A 17,798-nucleotide genomic window follows, 5' to 3' on the forward strand; every position below is an offset into this window, starting at 1 on the left:
TCGCAGTTTTTCATTTTTTTTTAATAAGTGCACATGTTTGCCCACTTTTGAAAAAAAATATTTTTGAAAAGCTGAGAAAATTCTGTATATTTTGCTTCTTGGGACTTTGTTGATACGACCTTTAGTTGCTGAGATATTGCAATGCAATGATGTAAAAACATGAAAATTGATGTTTTCTAAGTCTCACCCAAACAGCCCACCATTTTTCAATGTCGATATCTCAGCAACTAATGGTCCGATTTTCAATGTCAAAATATGAAACATTTGTGAAATTTTCCGATCTTTTCAAAAACAATATTTTCAAAATTTTCAAATCAAGAATAACATTTTAAAAGGGCGTAATATTGAACGTTTGGCCTTTATGAAATGTTGGTCTTGATTTGAAAATTTTAAAAATATTGTTTTCGAAAAGATCGGAAAATTTCACGAATGTTTCATATTTTGACATTGAAAATCGGACCATTAGTTGCTGAGATATCGACATAGAAAAATGGTGGGCTGTTTGGGTGAGACTTAGAAAACATCAATTTTCCTGTTTTTAAACCTTTGCATTGCAATATCTCAGCAACTAAAGGTCGTATCAACAAAGTCCGAAGAAGCCAAATATAGAGAATTTTCTCAGCTTTTCAAAAATATTTTTTTCAAAAGTGGGCAAACATGTGCACTAATTTAAAAAAATGAAAAACTGCGACTATTTTCAAAAAAGTCACCTAAATATGGATTTAACTTAGAAACGGTGCACTTTATCAAAATTTCAGTACAGTACTTTTTGATTGCAAATTTGATTTTACATCGAAAAATGAAGTTGAAAAATTTTGCGACCAAAATTTCGATTTTTTGAAAAAATCAGTATTGATTGAAAAATTCATAACTCGCTCAATGATTTTTTGCACAACCTGGAAATTTCTGAAAAGTTGGCATTTTATGTCTTCTAAAACATATCAAAAAATAAAAAAATTAAAAATAGTGTTTTTTGCAAATTAAGTTTTAGTGATAAAAAGTTAAATAAAAAAATCACCAATTTTTTTTTACCGTGTATCATTTTTTTCCAGTGTAGTCCGTATCCATACCTACAACTTTGCCGAAGACACCAAATCGATCAAAAAATTCCTTCAAAAGATACAGATTTTTGAATTTTCATACATCATTTTTGTATGGACAGCTGCCAAATTTGTATGGAAAATTATATGGACAAACTAATGATGCAAAATGGCTTCTTTGGGCATACCGAAGGCACCAAAAAAGTTTCAGTCGGATTAAAAAATACAAAAAAAAAATCGAATGACCGAAATCCTAGAGAACTGCTCTATAATTTTCCTTACAAAGCTGTCCTTACAAAAATGATGTATGAAAATTAAAAAAATTGTATCTTTTGAAGGAATTTTTCGATCGATTTGGTTGCTTCGGCAAAGTTGTAGGTATGGATATGGACTACACTGAAAAAAATAATACACGTTAAAAAAAAATTGGTGACTTTTAATTTATCTTTCTGTCACTAAAACATTATTTGCAAAAAAACCTTTTTTTTATTTTTTTTTTCATTTTCTGATATGTTTTAGGGGACATCAAATGCCAAAATTTCAGAAATTTTACTTTTCAAAAGGGCCAAACATAATATATTACGTCCTTTTAAAGTTTCAGGCTTGATTTAAAAAAAAATTAAAATATTGTTTTCGAACAGATCGTAAAATTTCACGAATGTTTCATATTTTAACATTGTAAATCGGACCATTAGTTGCTGAGATATCGACGTTAGAAAATGGTGGGTTTTTTGGGTGAGACTTAGAAAACATCAATTTTCCTGTTTTTAAACCTTTCTTTGCATGGCAATATCTCAGCAACTAAGGGTCGTACCAATAAAGTTCAAAAAAGCAAAATATAGAGAATTTTCTCAGCCTTTCAAAAATATTTTTTTCAAAAGTGGGCAAACATGTGCACTAATTTAAAAAAATGAAAAACTGCGACTATTTTCAAAAAAGTCACCTAAATATGGATTTAACTTGAAAACGGTGCACTTTATCAAAATGTCACTTAGGTACTTTTTGATTGCAAATTTTATTTTACATTGAAAAATGAAGTTGAAGAATTTTTGCGACCAATATTTTGATTTTTTGAAAAAAATAAATAGTATTGATTCAAAAATTCATAACTCGGTCAAAGATTGTTTGCACAACCTGGAAATTTCTGAAAAGTTGGCATTTGATTTAAAATATATCAGAAAATGAAAAAAAATGTGTTTTTGGCCAATCAAGTTTTAGTGTCAAAAAGTGAAATCAAAAATCACCATTTTTTTTACCGTGTATCATTTTTTCAGTGTAGTCCTTATCCATACCTACAACTTTGCCCAAGACACCAAATTGATCAAAAAATTCCTTCAAAAGATACAGATTTTTGAATTTTCATACATCAAATACATACCGTTTTGGAAAAAATAATTACTGCAATTGCAATTAGACTTTGGTAAGAGTAGCTTAATGCAAGTCCGTCCCATGTGTAATTTCGTAAATTTTTAGTTAATGATGCAGTTTGGTTAGAAATCATGTAAATCATCAGAAAAATTTATAAAATGTAGTACTTTATTCCAGAAAACCATAAAAACCGTAACCGTAAAATATCTATACCAAAAAATAAGATGGTTTTTTTTTTTTTTTTACGTAAAATATTTATTTGTTTGGTTTTGAGAGTAAAAACTAATTACAACATAATTTGTTATACTTCAGAATCTAGGTAGAATTCGAGTGCGTTAATATCTACATCATTATTGCAAAGTTCAATAAAGGAGACATAACTAGTAAACAACTTCAAAATGCTAATTTTCGCTGTTCTGTTAACACCATTCAGTTCTGGTCTGATTAAGTCTTCAAAGGAGAGCCGTCGCCATCCTTGTAGAATTGTTCTGGTTCGCTGTTGAAGATGTCTCCACGCTCCTTCTACTCGCGGACAGTCGCAGAATTTATGCTGAAGTGTTTCTACTGCTGCGTTGCAGTAGGTGCAGTCCTCTCCGTCTGCTCGTCGAATGGTGAACATCAATTTTCGATGCTCGATCTTCTCGTTTACTAGAAGATACAAGTGTGAACGTTGTGCTGCAGTGAGTTGTCGATTCGAGATGTTCTGCCACACTTTTCGCCAATCAGTCCTTGGGTGATTCCTTTCCACTCTCGGCAGAGCAGTTTGGTTCACGTAGAAACGATGAATCTCGTCAGCAGATGGGTTTTGTTGAATCAGAGGTGGAAGCCTTTGATAGTTTTCCAAAATCGACTTCAGACATGGCAAGCTCGTCGGTGGAGCTGGCCCAGGTGGATTGGCAGGTGTCGTGAATGATCTGTAGAACGGCATTGACTCAGTTTCAGTCACGTGGCGGTTAAGCAGCAATGCTTTGCATTTTTTGGCAGGAAGTTGTAGTTTCAATCCTCCCAGGTGGCGGTCTCGAGCTAGCTGTTCCATCGGTATTCGAGCTGGCATCCTCCTCCAGAGAAAGGATCCCATCGTTGCAGTGATCTTCGACGTGTGGACAGAGTACGGTGGCAAAATCGAGGAAAGGTACCATATCTTCGAAGTCATAAATGTGTTGAGTAGAATCACTTTTTGGTGTACAGTGAGTGAGCGCAGTGATTGTAGCCAAACTTGTCGAGCGAATCGGTTGATCAAATCGTCCCAATTCAAGGTGATCATCAGTCGAATTGAGTTCACAAAAGTAACGCCGAGTACCTTCACTCGGTCCATTGTTTGCAGCCACGGAACTTGAAGCGCGTTTTCGTCAATGAGCCCAACGTTGATTGATACTGTTTTCTCACGGTTAAGTTTTGCTCCAGAGAACTGTTCAAAGCTGAAGAACAATCTCTCCAGCGCGTTGATTTTCTCTGTTGACGTTGCCACTACACTAACATCGTCAGCGTATGCCACGATCATATCCTCTCCACACACTTCTTCGAGCTTGCGCAAGAGAGGGTGGAGATATAGCACAAAAAGATGCATTGAGATTGGATCTCCTTGTCGCACAGATTGTTGTATCGGGAATGGTGCCGAGAGATGGCCATTCACCAAGAGCCGAGAAGACGAGAGCGATGATATCCTAGCCAGCAGACTGACTAGTCGAGGATTGATCCCAATGGCCAGCATGTTACGGTGTAGGAATGCTCGAGAGACCCTGTCAAAAGCATGGTCCAGGTCAAAGGAGACTAGCTTGCCACGCTCACGCCTTGAGATGAGATCAGCGATCTTGTCCTTTAGCGCCAACGTTGCTTGGAAAATGTTCCGATCAGCATTTGAGCATTTCTGAGCATGTGTGAGAATCCGATGCTCAACCATCACTTCATCCAGCCGGGTTTTCAGAATTCGAGAGAGCAATTTGTAGTCGAAGTTTAAAAGTGAGATTGGGCGATACGAATGGACAGTGTTGCCAGGTCCTTTTTTCTTGACGAGAACAATTACTCCATCAACGAACTCAGCAGGAAAATTTTCAGAAAGAGCTTCATTGAGGATAAGGTTTAATTCCCGGTGGATTATGCTAAAGGTTCGGGCATAAAACTCTTTAGGAATGCCATCCGGTCCTGGGGACTTTCTGGCAGCACTTGTTTTTATCGCTTGTAGAATTTCATTGGTACTTATCTCACTGGTTGTTCTCTCGTTGAGTACGTCGCCCTCAGCTACAACCCTGGGACAGAGAAAAGATTCCTCTCCTGCAGGTTCGGCTGTTTCGCGTTCGGTGTAGAGGTCGGAGAAATATTGCAACAGGCGCTGCTCAATTTCCTCCGAATCTTCAACAGTTCTGCCGTGGTCTTCTTCAATTTTCGTGATGATGGTCCTCTTCCGTTTTTTCTCCCCAAGTTGGAAAGTGGAGATAGCTTCCCCGGCGATGTAAGTTTCGTTGATTCTCACAAACATTTGTGTGTGCCTTCGCTGGAGGGAAAGCATTTCACCTTTTATTCTGTTGATGGTTGGCAGCACTGCAGCATCCAGGTAGTAAGTATCGTAGGCCTCTTTCAGCCTCGCGTAGAGCCGTTGGTGATCCAGGTAAAAGTTGTCATAGGCTTCCTTTGATTTCCACCTGAAGAATTTCTTGATTTGTGGTTTGGCGAAGCCCACCCACCAAGACATCCATGAGGTGAAATCACGTCGTCGTCTCGTCCAGAATTGCCAACGCACCTGGAATTCCTCTACATTGGCATCGGTCAGCAGGTGAGGGCGTAATGACCAATACCCGCGACCTTGTTCTCGACCGAGGTTTGGGAGGCACAATCTAACGGTCACAGCTTTATGGTTTGTGAAAGAGCAGACATGTGTGTTTACATCCCTCAGCTGTTCGCGTAAACCAGTACTCACATACACTCGATCAAGTCTCGAAGAAGAGTTGTGAGTAATATATGTAAATCCTGTGTCTCTGCTTCGTAGTAGCTGCCACACATCGTGTAGTTGGAGTTGTTGAATCGTTGCTTGTAGAGCTGGACTATGGTTGTGGCCTGTTGCATCGCACGGCCTCAACACACAGTTAAAATCCCCTGTAAGGACCGTATGTTCTGTGTTGTGCCGCAAGTAGTAGGCTAGAGTAGTGTTAAAAAATCTCTCCCTCTCTGCTCTCATTGCCGTACCGGACGGTGCGTATACGTTTGCGATCGTTGTATTCAGCACGCGTAGTGTGATCATGCGACTATCCAGGCTCTTCTCTACATGTGTGAACTTGATGAAATCTTTGAGTGCGATGGCGGTTCCTCGTCGACTGTGATCAACGTTGAACACAATATTGTACCCTGGTAGTGTTAGTTCTTCGTTTTCCACTTCTTGGAGACAAATAATGTCTGCATGCACCATGTGTATAAATGTGTTAAGTGCGTCAATCTTTGTTGTGTTCGTTATCGTGTTGATGTTTATTGTGGCAATAATGTAACTAGTGAAGAGGATTTAGTTCTCCCCCAGCAAATCGTCCAGGTCATTCGTGTCGTTGTATTTCTTCTTTTTGTTGATATTTCGCAGCGAGCGCCTGCTGGAGCTCGAGTTTGTCGAGCCGTCCGTATCATTGCCATCCGTGCGTTTTTCTCTTGTGTTTCCTCCTAATCCCGAGCCCAGCTTTGTGACGCTCAGCGGCTGCTGTGGAGGTTGCATTCCACAGCCTCCAGGCTGAGACACAGGCTGTGAATTTGGAGTGACTGTTGAGGTGGTGTTGGTGTTCAACGGGGTCGAGTTTGAAGATGTTTGTGCTACCGATTTAAAGACCAGTGGAGAGTCTCCAGTGCCCTTTGTCTTAGCCTTTTGTTTAGAAGGTTTCGGTGCAGATTTCTTGAGGCCAGGCTGCTTAGCCGCATCAGCATACGATTTTTGCACCTGGAGTTGTTTGTTCTGCACACAGGTGATACCGTTGTGGACAGTTTCAAGACAATGTTTGCATGTTTGCCGCTGACCATAGTAGGAAACGGCAGTTTTTTCTCCGTCGATTGTCACGAAAGAATCGATGTTCTTTTGGACCATCATCCTCACAATCCGTATCCCAGTGGAGACTTTGTAGCGTGCTTGATCGCCCCACATTTGTTCACGGATCGAGAGGACTTCACCATACTGCTTCAGGAACTCGATGATTTTGTCCTCGGAGGTGCCTTCGGATAGATCGTAGAGCTTCACCTCCTTCGTTCCATCCTCCATCATGAAGCGTAGTCGATATGACTTGTCGTCGACTTCAATCTCGTGCATGTTGTCGTGCTGCTCAACAGTTTGTTGAGCAAGTTCAAGGCTTTTGACCTTGACAAAGGCACATCCCAAGCTTCGGCTACACTGCAGTCGTAGGACGTCTTCTTCTTTCAGACCAATTTCCTTGTAAAGGAACTCGTGCAGCTCGTTTCCACTCGGTTTTCGCGGAATGTTCGAGTAGTCGATCCGGAAAGTGTTTTCCCGTTTCGCCATGGCGAAATCGAATGCCGCGGTCGCGAACTTACTCGGCGTGCGTAAAAAAAAAAAGGTTTTGAGGTATAGTTTGCGATTGGCTTCCTTGACGCGGTAGCAGAAAAAACGTCTGTACAGCTCGGAAGAAGAGCGCTAACTGTGATGGTTCACTATGAATATCGATAAATAGGATTATTTAAATAATCTCTAAGCATTATTTGAAAAATAAGTATAAGTCCTTTCAATGTAACCCTAATTCACGGTATCGATGGATCACACTACTGCTAAAACAACAAATTCTAACAATTTTTACCAACATTGTGCTGCTTTCCGATTCCAGCCACCATTCCCAGGACAAAGAAAGGGGTCACGGCGATCAAACTTGCCGATTGTACGATTTATCGCCGGGTTCGCGGTGTAGTTTAGATTAACGTCACGTTTTTCCTCTTCTTTCTTTTATTCGAATCGAACTTTACGAAGATGGGCGTTTTCACGATTTAGCTCGTACACGTTCTAAGCCATTGCTGCTGTTGCAAAGTCGAGTCTTTAGCGCGATAAGATTTGGAATGCTTTTAGCCCGCCGAAGAAGTAACCCATCTCTGGGGCCCATCATCGGCTATTAAAACGCCTCTCTCTCTCTTCAGCTTACTCTAGTCGGCTGAACTTATCGCGGCAAAACGCGGGCGCGCGCAGTTTGAGTCACATTTAATTACGCCTCGGGAGAGATATCAAGTCCGCGGGTTCAATCACTATCATTACCGCGTAAGTTATTCTGTGCCTGGGTAGGAGAGAAAAGGGGAGCGGGGTTCTTTTATGGGCTGGAAAACATGGGGATACCGTGCCGAGGGGTAACTTTGACTATCGGAGACACCAAATCAATAAAAAAAAAATAATAAAGCAACCTTTATTAAGAGACAGATTTTTCAATATTTTGATCACTTTTCTTCAAAGCTTTTCGAATGTCACCCCCAATCACGGTGGAAGACGCTCCACCGCGTGAGTATCTTTCGTCCATCTATTCGTGGTTTCCCGCGGGAGAAAAGCTCCGCAACAATCTGCGGAGGACCGTCGCCGCCGTCGTCCACCGCCAAAGAAAACGGCCAGTTCAACAGCCTCGATTCTATCATCCATTCCTATTTATAGACTCATAATTTACCTCGTACATCGCATTTATCATTACTGGCCGCACAACAGCCAGTCTCGAAGGGAGAAGAGGGGTCTAAACAACGCCCCCCAAGATGGCTGGAAGGTTGGATGGGGGGGGGGGGGAGATGTATGATGTTAAAGATCTTCCCGTTGGAGGCTGGACCCGACTGGATTCAGGCAAGGAGGAGGAAAAATGGTCAATTATGGTCCGCGATGTGCCATTGTGGGGTCCTGGAATTGGTGGCCACCGAGAAAGTGCCTCCAGACGAGACGGGTCGCAGAGTCGTCGCTTGGCCACCGATCTTGGCCTGATTTAAAAATAGCACAACTCCACGGAGTCACCCACCACAGCAATGCTTTCAAGCATACGGACGTGGTACGTGCGGGGGTCTCAAAAGCCAAAGGGTCAGCACAGATGCGCTCGCAAGTAGCACATCCGGTCACGCCACGGCCAAATGATCAGGCCATGTCATGCTTAGTGGATTCAATTGGGTGCATTATTCTTTGGAGATTTAACTGGAACGTAATAGAGATTATTTGACCATCAAAAAGAAAAATCCCAGATTTTCCTCAATATATTTCAAGTATCAGAATCTCCTCAATTTCCAAGGAAACAAAAACAATTATATCGTATTTCGTAGGAGGATAGATCCAGCTGTATACAACACGACGCTAACTTCAAGTAAATTTCAAATAAATTTCAATACAATATGATGACTTAATTACACCTTCTGTAGTAGGGTGGTCCGAATCCGGGCTTCCCCCTGAAATCAAAGATTGGCCCATAACTAGGCTAAATTCCAAATTTGAGCCCATTCTGACCACGGGAACCCCTCCCTCTAATTTTTTTCTTGTGGAAGGCGCAATAACTGTCCAATTCTTACCAATTCTCGGAACTAAGATCTTCATTAAATTTGGACAATTTTCCGGTAGACACCAAATTTTTAGGTTTTTTTTTTGCTAAAAAGTTATTAGCCTATTCCGCGCGGCATATTTTGATATAAACAAATAAATGTCAAACACCCTTCAAAGCCTCGTTTCTCAAAGAAAAATGTCTATGCAAGCCATGAGAAAGTAAAATTATTAACAACCGGAATAGATATTTAAAGCAAATATGTACAATCCAAGGGACCGTCGAGGAAGAGATCCTTCAAGCAAGAGAAAATATCGAGGAATAAAGACAAACGAAGTATGCAGTTTGAAGGGACTGTAGAATTCATCGGTACATGGAGCATTATTGATATCGAGAAGATCGACAGCCAGAGAGTCGACTGTATATAAATATTAGGGTGGGTACGGATTTTGAAAAGTTCTCAGATCAAGTTCTGGTGTGGTTCCCCTTGTAAGGCATACCCATAGGGACTCTCACGCCAAATTTCTGCTCATTTGGTTGAAAACTGGCTTGTCTCAAGCGAGTTCAAGTTTACATGGGTTTTACTATGGGAAATTTTGAATTTTCGTTCATTTGCTCCTACAGGCTTAGGGAAAACATGTAGAAACTTCTAGGATGGCCAGAAATGAGCGGAATCGTCTGAAGAACAACTTTCCCTAAGAGACCAGGTCGATTCGTTCAACCCCCATCGAGCTCAACGGCAATACATCCGGGGTTTTCGGAACCAACGGTTTTCCCCAGAAAAGCATCAAATTTTCCTTAGCATGCTATGAATGTTTGATGAACACCGCGACGCCACATGTCAAACAGCTACCACATGGCCAAACAAAAAAATACGGGTCTAATTATGTTGGCCAAGCAACCCCCACAAAAATTTTCAGCTCGATCGGAGAACTTTTTTTTCGGCTTGTGTCCTTTTCAAATGGAATTGCTGTATATATATATATTAGGGTGTTTCATCCAAACAAAAAAGTTCTCAGAATCAGGCAAACCGAGGTTCCCCTTGTAGAGGGTACCCATAGGGACTCTCATGCCAAATATTAGCCCATTTGGTTGAGAATTGGCCTGTCCCCAGCGGTTCAAAGTTTACATGGAAATTACTATGGGATTTTTGTGCTTTTCGTTCAATCGTTCCTACAGGTCTGGTGACAACATGGATTCACTCGGAATAAAGACAGGTGTGTAGGGGATGGTCCAATGAACAATTCCAGAAGGAATTAGGGTTGTCCATTCTGTCCCCAAGGTGCGCATTGGATCGACGTCCGGTGTCTCCAGAACCAACGATTCACCCTTCAAATGTACGCATTGTCCTTAGTATGCTATGACGGCTAGCTGAAAATTACGACGCCCCATGTCAGACGGTGAACACGTGGAGAAGCATCGATTGCATTATTATCACAAAATAATCATGTTACGTTATTTGGAATAGTTCAAATTGTTACAGGAACATCAAAAATTATAATTTTATTACTTTAAAGAATGTTTCTGAGCCAAATCTTGAGTGAAAGCTCTGCCACGTGTTCACCGTCTGACATGGGGCGTCGTAATTTTCAGCTAGCCGTCATAGCATACTAAGGACAATGCGTACATTTGAAGGGTGAATCGTTGGTTTTGGAGACACCGGACGTCGATCCAATGCGCACCTTGGGGACAGAATGGACAACCCTAATTCCTTCTGGAATTGTTCATTGGACCATCCCCTACACACCTGTCTTTATTCCGAGTGAATCCATGTTGTCCCCAGACCTGTAGGAACGATTGAACGAAAAGCACAAAAATCCCATAGTAATTTCCATGTAAACTTTGAACCGCTGGGGACAGGCCAATTCTCAACCAAATGGGCTGATATTTGGCATGAGAGTCCCTATGGGTACCCTCTACAAGGGGAACCTCGGTTTGCCTGATTCTGAGAACTTTTTTGTTTGGATGAAACACCCTAATATATATATTTTTTTTTTCTGTGGGTGTAGTCTACTCTGTCGCTCGAATCTAGTCCTTCCCATATGTAAGAACGAAATTTACTTTTCGTTTGAAAAAAACTCGATTTCGATTTATACTTAATAGTAGTTTATGCAACAAGTTGCAAAAAGAGGATTTTTTCAGCACGAGTCGTACATTTATCCAACGAGGTTCACCGAGTTAAATACGAAGAGTGCTGAAAAAAACAAGTTTTGCAACGAGTTCCATACAACATTTTTTGCAATTCCGAAAAACACCCTTTGAGTGAAATTTTACGTTAAATTTTCATGTATTTTGTCAATAAATCGTTTTAATCAAAAAAATGTTGAAAAGTGTTACTTTTCGAAACAAGTGCTGAAAAGTTCAACTTTTCAGCATCCATTTCAGTGTGAAAAGTGTTGCTATTCGATTCTGTTATTTTTGGTACAGAAAAGTAGGCTATTTCGTCGTTCAAGAATGACAGGAAAAGTAAGTAGTTTCACGACGGAATTGCAAAAAAATGATTTTTAGTATATTTTTTCCAGGTTTTCAATATTTTCCAAAAACACAATGTTTTTTCGTTGTTTTTTTTTATTGTTACGCTCAAGTATGACACCTAAACTGCCCATGTTCGCATAAATGTCCCATGTGCATTTAAATAGATTTTGAGCTAGATTCTGGAATAGCTTCATTTTATGGTTTATTTTTCGCTACACTAATGATATTTACCACTTTGTTCTAGAATTTTGAAAATTTACGACAGGTTTGTTTGTCCCATCTGAAAAATGTTCAGTTATGAGTCCCATCGTAAACTTTTCCAAATCAGAAGCGATCAATGCAGCGAAATCAAGGCAATTATCAATACAAACTTAACAGAAGCATAAAGAAGAGGTTGTATGAGATCCCTATTTATTGAATTTACAGAAAAGTGGTTGCACATTTGAAATTCATGATACACTCAACCGCCGGTGGTTGGTCACTTTTTCGTTTGACACTTTTTTAGTTTGTACCCCGTTGGTTGGTCAAAGTCAAACCAAAAAGTGACAAACTGTCACTTTTTACACGGCGCTCACGCACACTATCAAAACACACGTTTGATAGTGTGTGTGAACTCCGTGTAAAAGGGGTGTCAAACTAAAAAGTGATCCCGTTCGTTTGACAACAGTTGGTGTCAAATCATCGGGGTTTGAGTGTAAATAAATTTTCAAACTTCGAAGCTCTTTTTCTCAACTTGATCAAAATGCATATGGAAAATTTATGCGAACAGAGGCAGTAAAACTACTCTAAAGTAACTAAGGACTTTTAAATCCAAGATGGTGACAAAAATGGCGGTGATGAAACATAAAAGAATGCATTTGGTAACTTTTAAGCTTAAAAGAACTATTCGTAATCCGTTGCTAGATTTGGCATTTGTGTTACACAGCCATGTTGAACAATGGTTTTTTGATCAAAATGTGAACAATTGACCAAATTTTTTGACACTTGTTTAATAATTAACGAATAAAAACACTTATGCAGCAATTGTTCAACACAAAAATAAGGAGCGATGTTTTTCTTGCTACTTGGGAAGGCAATCATCAACCATTCAAATTTGACTTAAATTGGGTTGCAATATTCTAATTTGATGTTTAAAGTTAGTCCCTTATGTGTGTGTGTGTGTGGTCCAATCCAATACCCGCTGGCCGGCAGCGAAATTATGGGAAAGTATAATTTGTATCAGTCTTGGGTTATGCTGATACAGGTTATCTCAGTCCCGGGTATTAGGTGGTGATAGCCCTCGCGCTGCTTCTAATGACCTGTTTCAGAATGACAGAGCTCCTTGCGGTCCAATTCCGAGGTCATTGGGCATTGTCTGGCCCCGCCCAAACATAGACCAAGAACCAGAAGAGTCCTCGACCTATCTTCAGACTTCCAATCCCATAAGGCAAAAATGAGATCAGCGCGTATTTAATGGTTGTTATTACGTAGGCAGAGTTTTACAGTTTCAGTTCGGATAGATCTCACCAAGTTTCTGAAATCCCGGTAGCCCTCTTTATCGGCTGTTTCTAAGCATCCGGACGTTGCCAGCTACTTATAGTTGTACGGGTCCGGACGGCCAGCTGCGTGTCCCAAATCACGGACAGCTTGATCTTCCTTTTGTCGATCCGACACATATCCTGGCGATTGTCTTCTGGAAAGTTTTCCTTGGCAGCTGCGGAAACGATCCTGCGGTGTGTCATCTTCAACAGATGATCGAGTATTACGCAATCCACCGAAAAGAGCTCATCGGAACTTATTTTTGTTCACTCTTTAACACGACACAGGCACATAAAATTTCACAAAGCGAACGCATTTATTTTGACCGATTTCACAAAACAAAACTCCGCATTGATAAATCATGTAATTCCATAAAACCAAATTTCCGTAATACAAAAATCACTACGATTATTAACAAAAAACAAAGCTGTGCAGTGAGTGGAGCATGTCGCACACTCTTTTATGAAAAGTTGTCTTCATGTAACATTTACACAACACATCGAACTTTTCCTCGAATTCTTCATTTCCAGGAACGAGTCGAGTTTCACCATAATTTCTCTGTTTCGAACTAAAAAGGCTTAGCACAACTTTCTTTTCGTTGAACAACAAAAACTCAAAATAAAGAATCCACACAGCAGCCAAGCCACAAAACATAGCAGAAACTCATGTTTAAAGATAGTCCCTTACGTATAAAAATGTGATTTCGTATATTTCCGGAAGTTGAATAAATGGCCGGAAATCGCACCAAATATCATCATGTTATGCATCGTTTGATTGGTAACCTTTCAAACGAGTCCAAAATATTGTTGATCTGGCAACCCTGTCTCAAGTTTTGACCACTAAAGTGTACTTTTTCAAGCCGGATCTCACTTATCTGTATGGAAACTATTTGCGGATCAATCATCTGACCTGTTTTGAATAGGTTTTCAAAAGGCACTCCAAACGAGTCCAAAATATTGACAATCTGGCAACCCTGTTTCATGTTATGAACACTGATGCTAGAGTTTTTGTCATGAATTTTAATGTTACACATTTTGGGTAATGAGTGAATAAGGCACCAATCGCATAGGTGGATTATGTTCGTTTTTTGTAACTTTTTGGGTTATTTTTTTTAAGTGTATCAGCAATCCACTAAGGTATTTTCCTGGTGAGCAACTCTCTACGAAATCGGCCAATTTCGACCAACTTTGTGCAAGTCTTCATACAATTTTGGCTGCTGTCCATACAAAAATGGTACGTAAATATTCAAACAGCTTTAACTTTTGAGTGAATTTTCTGATCAATTTGGTGTCTTCGGCAAAGTTGTAGGTATTGTTGAGGACTATTGAGAAAAAAATAGTTACATGAAAAGAAATTGTAGATTTTTTAATCAACTTTTTTTCACAAAAACTCAGTTTCCCAAAACACGTATTTTTTGAAAAAATAGTGATTTTCGGAAAAAATCTAATTCATGCAAAAACAAATTTAACGTAATTTTTCATAACTCGGCAGCAGATTTTTTGACCATGTTTCTCTTTGGCTCAAAAGTTGCGGGTTTTGTCCCCTAAAACATATAAAAAAAATCTTGAAAATCAAAAAATACGTATTTTGGGAAATTGAGTTTTTGTGAAATCTGCATTTTATTTTCCGTGTGACTATTTTTTTCTCAATAGTCCTCAACAATACCTACAACTTTGCCGAAGACACCAAATTGATCAGAAAATTCACTCAAAAGTTACAGCTGTTTGAATATTTACATACCATTTTTGTATGGACAGCAGCAAAATTTTATGAAGAGTTGTATGGGTGAACCAATGACACAAAATAGCTTCTTCGGTCATAGGGAAGGCCCCCACAAAGTTTGAGCCAAATTAAAAAAATACAAATAAAATCCATTTCCGGTTTTGGTAGAGAATTGCTCTGGTAGCTTTGGGATTTGCCAGATGTTTTTCATTTAGTGGAAATCAATGAAATTACTTTCTTACTATATCTTATCCAACTGAGATTATCAGCTTTATATCTAGTGGTGGTCAAGTATTTACTCAAATATATTAAATTAAGACAAATCTTTACTTCATATTGTTGATGAATTGAACGATTTGATCTTCCGTTGAAACTGCCCGGCCCCCTCGAGTATAAATAGTTGGCTCAACTCGGAAAAATTGCCAATGTTCAAAATGAGTAATTCTGGTCCGTATCAAAACAGCGATGATCACCAGTTCGACGTCGTCGTGCTATCATGTCGCACCCGCCATTTTGACGTTCCGAGAAAAACGCGTTTTAATGTTTGACCTTGAATAAACAAAAACGAAAGCACGCAATGTAAACAATAACAAACACGTTTTGTTTGGCTGACCATTCTGTGCATTGTCCTGAAGTTTGGTTAAAGTTGGTTGCTGGAGTCCCGAGTTATAATTACAAATGTTTACGGTAGTCTAACTTGTACGTGCGTCAAACGCATTCTGACCTGAAATCCCTTTGCCCTTTGTCGCACTTACATCAATTTTCAGGGAGTGACAAGATAGCACGACAGGATTGAAGCTTCTTTTATATGTAGAGTGACAAAAAATTTCGGAGCTTTTTTGGTTTTCATTGAATATCTCAGGATTGAAATCGAATTTTGGGGATCTGTGAAGGTTAAAAGATGAGGCATTGTGAGCTACACAAAATGGCGTTCTTAACTCAATTTGGCCCAAAATGCACGTACGACAAGTTAGCACGACGGCGACGAGTTGATAGCTGCTGCTGCTGCTGCCGAGTCTCGCGAAGAAGTCACGAGTTCGATGTACCTGAACACATCTGGCTTCGCAGAGGTCATGCACCCTCAACAGAGGCCAGCAGAGTTGGGCGTCGTCATGACTCATCCCGGCAGCCACGACATCCATCAACAGCAAACTCGCTGGGAATCTCGCGTTGCGTCGTTGTCGTCGTCGTTGCCAAAGGGGCCAAAGGAAATCACGTGGACGCTGAACTCCACACACCGCGTTGACATCGGCCCCCCCCCATCGAAGCGAATCGATTTGTTCTGGCTGCATTGCGATAGAGAAGGTACATAAATAAAGCCCCGCAATAAGTGGAAGAGATTCCTCCGGACTTGATTTGTGGACCGCCACGGTCTGGGCAGGGGCAGTTGGAGGGGTTCATGTTTTGGATTTTAATTTGTGCATTTATTATGAATACAAAATTTCTCGAAAAGGAACACGTACAAAAATAACAAAATTCAGAAATAAAAAAATTAAATTCGATCCTCGAAACGCCTCTGTTTATTATTTTCCTGTTCTCTAAACCCGAGTCTAGCCTATCGTTAGCCAACTTCCCCGGTTTCACCACGGGGACAGAGGAGGCAGTTCACCGGTTAGGGAGTCAATCATCTCAGCCCCCCTCTAATCGTAAGCATATCTTCCAGCAGCCAGCCAGCAACTGCAGCAGTCTCCGTCGACCGAGAGGTACGTACTTTAACTTTTACTCAAACCTTGGGACCGCTCAAGACCATACACGGGCGGGCTCATCAATAAGTCATGAGGCACGGTTTGCCTCTGCAGAGATTGCCCGAGCTGCTCTGCTCCGTATAAGAGTGAAAATGATTATAAATCATGACCAGCGCAGCTTCTTCTCGTCAGGCCCAGGTCTTTGTTTGCCGTGACCAGGTTGGGCCCAAGAAGTCCACCGTCCAGACGAACGGACAGGATGATGATGGTCCAATACTAAATATTTGCTGCCGCCACGGACTGGACCGTGAAGAGTGAGCGGGACTTGCATTACTGACCACCGGACGACGAACGACCAGTTCTAATGGAGATATTTATCTGGAAGTATTTGCTCAATTATAGAGGCGTACTACTCACATTCTACGGGCGGAGATTGACGGGGGAAGTCTTGCCATTGCTGCGTACTGACGGAATGAAACGCTCAACCTCGGTGAACTCTGCTCTCGGTGATGTGATGGACACCAAGCTAACAATGGATCGGGGGGTTTGTCGATGGAAGACCAACAATGTACAACATTTCGATTCAATGATTTATTGCATTGGGTAGCTTTTGTATTACGTTATGGAGGAAATTTGAAAATGTAAATAACTATGCGTAGCAATGTAATCATTTCTATTTAGAAAAAGTGATACTATAACTGAAAACGTATAGAAAATAAATAAAACTATGACTAAAAAACAAATTACTTGCTATGGTTTCCACATTTTAATGAAATAGTGTTTTAAAATGCATTATACTGCCCATGATCACATAAATGTCCCATATGCAAAAACAGCAAGCTGAGAAAAACGCAAGGCAAGTTTGTCCCACACATAAGGCTACGTGTTAAGTTTTCACGAAAAAACAGGATTTCCTCCCGATTTCAAGAACAAAGTACTGGATGTTATAGGCTCTTTAGAAAGAGCACACGATTTTGAACCAAACTGCATCATTAACTCAAAAGTGATGAAAATGCATATGGGACATTTATGCGATCATGGGCAGTACATCCTTACAGTTGTTTTACCATAATTTACAGAAAAGCTAAGTTTTGCTGAAAAAACTTATCATTGAAATTTCAATTCAATTCAATTGGTGTTTATTAGAATTTAACAGTTCTGCTCCAGGATGTTACATTTGCAATTCAGAGATTTAGAGAACCTTTCATCAAAATAAATTTTGAGAAAAAACCCTAGATCTATGAGTGAAATTTCCATAAACTTCAAAATGTTATTTATCTTTTTCAATCATGCTAAAATGATTGATCATTGAATTGAATTGATCAAAGCAGAGCAATTCTCTACGGCATAGGCCTTTTTTTAATTTTAATTTTAGTATTTTTTAATCCGACTGAAACTTTTTTGGTGCCTTCGGTATGCCCAAAGAAGCAATTTTGCATCATTAGTTTGTCCATATAATTTTCAATACAAATTTGGCAGCTGTCCATACCTAAAATAATATATGAACCTTCAAAAATTCTGTATTTTTT

The sequence above is a fragment of the Culex pipiens genome, chromosome 3, assembly GCF_016801865.2.
Source record: "Culex pipiens pallens isolate TS chromosome 3, TS_CPP_V2, whole genome shotgun sequence".
NCBI lineage: Eukaryota > Metazoa > Arthropoda > Insecta > Diptera > Culicidae > Culex > Culex pipiens.